This window comes from Triticum urartu, chromosome 2A (assembly GCF_056163025.1).
Source record: "Triticum urartu cultivar PI428250 chromosome 2A, HENAU_Tu73, whole genome shotgun sequence".
Lineage (NCBI taxonomy): Eukaryota > Viridiplantae > Streptophyta > Magnoliopsida > Poales > Poaceae > Triticum > Triticum urartu.
The window spans coordinates 323,321,419-323,327,418 of record NC_141874.1 but is presented as its reverse complement, the minus strand read 5'-3'; positions in this window follow the sequence as shown (position 1 = coordinate 323,327,418).

Genomic DNA, 6,000 nt, shown 5'->3' with positions numbered 1-6,000 from the left:
CCATAAATGCCATCTTAGGTGGCGTGCGGGGGCGCATCCCCGGCAAAGCTTATGCCATCACCTAGCCAGCTTTGCTTACCATCTTGACACACCCTTAGACGGGTGTCATGTGATCATGATCTGCCTTCCATCATAATGCCACGTGCTTATTCAGAACCACTTAGCTGCTTGGGGGCTCGACACCGCATCGACAAGTGATCGGCGTTGCGATGCGGTGGAGCGGTGGCAATTGTCATGTGCCTGTCAGGGACAGGGGTTGCCGGGCCTTTTTGGAGGGGTGCATTATGCGGTTTCCTGTCGCCCCGGAGCCACGGCTGGCGCGGTTTGGCTCTGCTGTTGCTTACCGCATTGACCTCACTGGCCTCGCCTAGCCACCAAGGGACACTTCTCTTGGAGTCCTTGGACTGTACGACTGCTTGGTCTTCTTGATGCGCTCTTTGATTTCATGAACAGCGGTTTCTCTAGCTTGGCCTTTGTGTTGCACATCGATGCTGACTGCATGGTTACCAGCACGCTTGTGCATGAGCTAGGTCAATCAAACATGCCGACGGGATCCCCCGGGCCTGGCCCATACGCGGCACTAGGCATCATTGGGGTAGGCTGTGGCACCCCGGCTCAGAGCAACTGGTTACCATGCATTGCCAGCCCAGAGACCATGTCTTCTTGCAACACACAACATCTTGGTACAGAAAGCAACCGCTTTATTGATGCTAGCGGATCAAAGTTTAGATTACAACAGGTAGCGAGGCCAAGCAACACACACGGTGTGGCTGAACAATATGTACATTATTTAGTGAACATAAAGGCCTCAATCATAACAACTACGTGGCAGCAGAACAATGTCGTAGCGGAAGCTCCGTAGCACAGGGACACCGATGTGGACACAATCTATACTCGGACAGCATTCCTCTCCAACTAGGCTTTTCTTGAAAGCTGACATGACACGCCTGGTCGGTACATTGAATGTACTTGCAAGATCACAATAGACATAAACATAACGACAAACAATATCATCATATTTAAAAAATTATTAATAATGCAACAATATATTCAACATGCTGTGATCATATCCTTGTGAGGAAAAATTCCTCTTACCAACGGTGATCACTTCTTGGATCACCACCGTACCAACCTCAAAATCTTAACCAAGAATATCTCGTGATCCTTCCGGTGATCACAACCTTGACCCATACTAGGTCTAAAACAATGATCCTTCCCGTGATCATAACCACGACCAACACTTGGTCCCGCCCAACCCGATGGCCTTCCCGCCATCATCAACAGTGCAAAGTCCATAACTTAGTGTGCAAGTTTTATTAAATGTTGACCCATGGTGTGACCTAGTTTTCAAGCGTGTCTGTAACCGTGGACTCGGCTATCGATAGATTAATACACTCTGCAGAGGTAGCACACTATACCCACACCACGGAACCCATGGCCTCGTACTCCCATTCGGGTGGACCAACGGCATTCCGACGAAACCACTCCATTGCCATGGCACTCTCTCGACCACTCCGACCCACTCCCAACTGGGCTAGTCCTGGGTGGCCCCGTGTCTACCAAAGACACAATGACCAGCATCGTGGCCAAAACGTCCCTCACGGGGACCGGTACCAAAAATCTCAACAAGGGGCACACAAGGTTATGTTTGCTTACCGGGGCAGGGTACCGCACGCCCAGAACCATCCCTAGTTGGAGGCACCAACCAGAGGCATGACAATGGACCGAATAAAGGCCTTCCCATACAGGCAAATGTGGTTGCACTGGAAAAACTCGATTCAGTGGCACCATGACCCGGTCAACCATATATTCAAGTTGTATTATTATCAGGTTCAACTTAAATTGAAACTAACCGGTGTCATAGTATGCCATGAAGTGCAACAATAACATATGCATCACATATTAACGGAAAAGACTGAGTCAACTATATCCACACTAAGGATAACCATCAACAACTCTTGGCACTCCTCTGGTCAAGATTAAACCTCACATTAAATAGAATCTTTTCTAACAAGTTTTATCATTTTTCTCATGCAAGAAAAATAACTTCAATTAATTACTTATATCCATAACCATATTAATTCTACCATAGCAAAAATTAATTCTAATCTCTTTATCAACTTAGTTAGCTCTAAACTTTCTGTAACATAAGCATATTAACTTCAACAAGCACTTAACAGAATATGAATAACACAACAATGTTCTATATGCATGGATTAAATCATTCATTCAAGTAGGAAAAACACAAATATTGCAGTGGCACCATGAAAATGTTGATGTGGCTTGCCTTAGTGTAGATGAGGTTCACAAACCTCCTGGTGATCCTCAAGACAAGCTTCACTACTCTGAAAACAATTACATACCAAAAAGAAATCATCAAGAACCCTTCTGAAAATCACCATAAAATCTAGATAGTAGGGTAAAATCCCATTTTTTGTGAGTTGCTAGATTTCTTTGCAAAGACCACAATGCAAAAAGAATCAATTCATTTGGTCTTATGGTCGAAAAGTTATAGATGTTTGAAGCTCCATGGATAAATATGAATTTGAATTTAAAAAACAGACTGGAGGGGGGGTGACGTCGAAGGCATAAGGCCTCGGGGTCCCACCACTCGTACCGCTTCGCGCGCGTAGTGAGTGGCTGACTAGTGGGCCCTGCTAGTCAGGTGAGGGGGAGAGGGGGAATGAGACAGGGGGCGACGCGACTTCGCCAGAGAAAACGCCGGCGACGAGGGCTCCTTGGCCAAAACGAGAGGGAGGGATTGAGAGAGGAGACTGAGGCGCACCTGCCCATACCCGTAGAGTAATTCGGGGTGGTCGGACAGCATCGGAATCTTCCTCTCTAGCGGAGACAGGAAGCAGAGCTCGCTGGAGATGAAGACGATGGCAAGCAGAGGCGAGTCCAGTGGCTCCAACCGGGCGGAACGGCACCACCGTAGAGTGGTGGAGGCCCAGGAAGGGTTGCCTTGGCCTGGGAGGGGCCAAAGCTACGGGGACGACCCGAGGGGATCACCGGCGAGCTTGAGCACGGGGACGGCGGCCCGCGGCCTGCCCGGCCGGGCTACGGTCCTCTACTAGGTTGTTGAGTGTGTGTGAGTGGTGGATGATGCTCGAGGAGGCTGGGGAGGGCTCTATTCATAGCCGAGCGTCGTGGGGGGTTCGGGCTCCGCCAGTGGACACCTGGACACGGTGCCCGGCGATGAGCCGTGTCTATGAGAGAGGGAGAAGGAGATGGAGCTCATGCGGGGACTGTGGGTGAACGGGGACGAGCATGGGGCCACTGGGGTGACGACGAGCACAGTGCGCACCGCAATGTTTCGTTGGCCGGACCATGCCCATGCTCGCTGGGGCGAGCTCCGGCGTCGGCGAGTTCCAGGGGAGAGTTAATGGGGCTAAGACGAACATGGTGGCGAGGTTTGGCACGCTGAGGCGGGCAGGGAAGCGAGCACGCGATCAACAGAGTCTCGGGCGCATCGTAGAGCGCGTCGGTCGCATGCCAGCATGCCTGGACGAACGCGGTCACCGTGTGAACTCTGACCTCATGCCGACCTAAGCCCAAACATCATGTTTGGCATGTTGTTCGTGGTAGTTTTGAATGTTACCATGCTTTGGTTTGGATCCAGACGCAGTAGAAAAGATTTCACAAGCCTAGTAAGCTTCTGATAAATAATTTTGAGAGCTTACTGTGGTGAAATGGCTAGGAGTAGGGAGCTGAGTTTTGGAGGGTACCAATCATCTACTAAGGTGATGATGCACAAGAAAAATCAGCCCCATAGGAGCAAGTAAAATGGTAGTTGATGTAGAAACTACCATTTCTATCCAGAACAGAAAATATTTTCTGTAGCAAAAATATTCCAAAAAGTCATGCAATATTTTTGCTCAGGAAGGTGCCCTAGGGATTCAAGAATTTTTGTGAATTTTCTCAGATTTTTGTGGGCAAGAAAAATTGGGGTTGCTTTAGAGCACATTGATCTAGCTAGGGTTTAAGAGAGGGAAATGAATATTTTTCATTAAGGAAAAATATTCCAAATATTATTTTGAGATGAACCAGAGGGGAATGATGGTTAGAGAGGGAAATGGGATACTTGGGTGAAAGCCAAGGGGTACCCAAGTGTTTAAGTCCATATGAAAGGATTCAAAAACACCAAATTTCAAAATCAATCCACTGAAAATCAGGTAAATAAAGGAGGGCAAAAACCAGGCTAACACAAACCTCCCCCACTTAGAATGAATCTCGTCCTCGAGATTCGGTTGCTTGGGAAAACCATTCTGGATAATGTGTCTTGAGAAACTCTTCCCGTTCTCACGTAGATTCTGACTCTGTGTGATGCTCCCACTGAACCTTGTAGAACTTTCTTACTTTGCTGCGAATGAACCTTTCCATCTGATCCAAAATTTTAACTGTACTATCTTCGTATGTTAAGTCCTTTGCCAACTCTACCTCAGTCATAGCAGTCTTTTTCTCAGGCGGCGATATGCATCGCCTCAACTGTGAAACATGAAACACGCTGTGCACGTCTGACAATTCAGGGGGTAGTTCCAACTGATATGCAACAGTACCCACTCATGACATAACTAGAAATGGACCAATAAATCTGGGTGCCAACTTTCCACGAGTCTGAAATCTCTTGACTCCGTTAGTAGGAGTGACTCGGAGGTATACATGTTCTCCGGGTTCAAAACTGATCTGTAGGTGCTTTGCATCATAGTAACTCTTCTGTCGGGATTTGGCCAATTGCCATCTGTCTCGGATTTCCTTAACTTGTTTCACAGCATCCATCATGAGATTTGTTCCGAAGATACGGCTATATCCGGTCTGAGACCAATTTAATGGAGTGCGGCACTTACAGCCATACAAAGCCTCATATGGTGACATTTTTAGGCTGGTCTAGAACCTATTGTTATAAGAGAACTCGACATACGGCAGACAGTCTTCCCATTTAGATCCTTGGGCCAAAGCACAGGCTCGCAGCATATCTTCGAGTATTTGGTTCACCCGCTCTGTTTGTCCATCGGTCCGGGGATGATAAGCGGTACTGTATTTCAGTGCTATCCCCAAGGCTTGATGGAGACATGGCCAAAAAACGGAGGTAAAAAGTGAACCTCGATCAGAAGTGAAGGTTCGGGGTACTCCATGCAGACTGACTATCCTAGATACATACAGCTGTCCAAGTTGATCTGCTCGATATGTGGTTCTGATCGGGATAAAGTGAGCAACCTTGGTTAAGGTGTCCACTATGAGTTAGATTGCATCATTGCCTCACGGGATCTTGGGCAGTCCTGTGATGAAATCCATGCAGACATCATCCCATTTCCATTGTGAGACTGGAAGGGGTTGGAGAAGTCCGGCTGACTTCTGATGGTCAGCCTTTACCTTGTTGCGTATGTCGCAACAGGCTACAAAATAAGTAACGTCTTTCTTCATTCCATCCCACCAAAATACTTGTCACAGATCTTCATACATTTTCATACCTCCAGGGTGAATAGAATACAACAATTCATGTGCTTCCAACAGGATTTTATGCTTTATATCCGCCTGATTTGGTACACAAATTCTTCCATGGAATCGGAGAGTACCGAATTGATCCTTTGAGTAATCTGAAGTCTGTCCTGCTACCACATTTTTGGCATGTTTCTGCAGAATGGTGTCATCTAGCTGTGCCTTGCGAATCTCTTCCTCAAGGGTGGGGGCGACTTCCAAAATATTAGCAAGGCCAGCATCAACTATGACCAGGTTGAGCTGAGCAATCTCCTATTGAAGTTCAGGAGGCAAGGATTCCAATATGATATTCAGGCTGACATGCTTTCAACTGAGTGCATCGTCCACCACGTTGGCCTTACCATGGTGGTAATTTATTCCAAGATCATAATCCTTGAATATCTCAAGCCACCTTCGTTGACGGAGATTTAAATCTGGCTTAGTAAATATATACTTGAGACTTTTGTGATCGGTAAAAATTTGGGACCTCTTCCCTATGAGATAGTGTCTCCAAATTTTTAG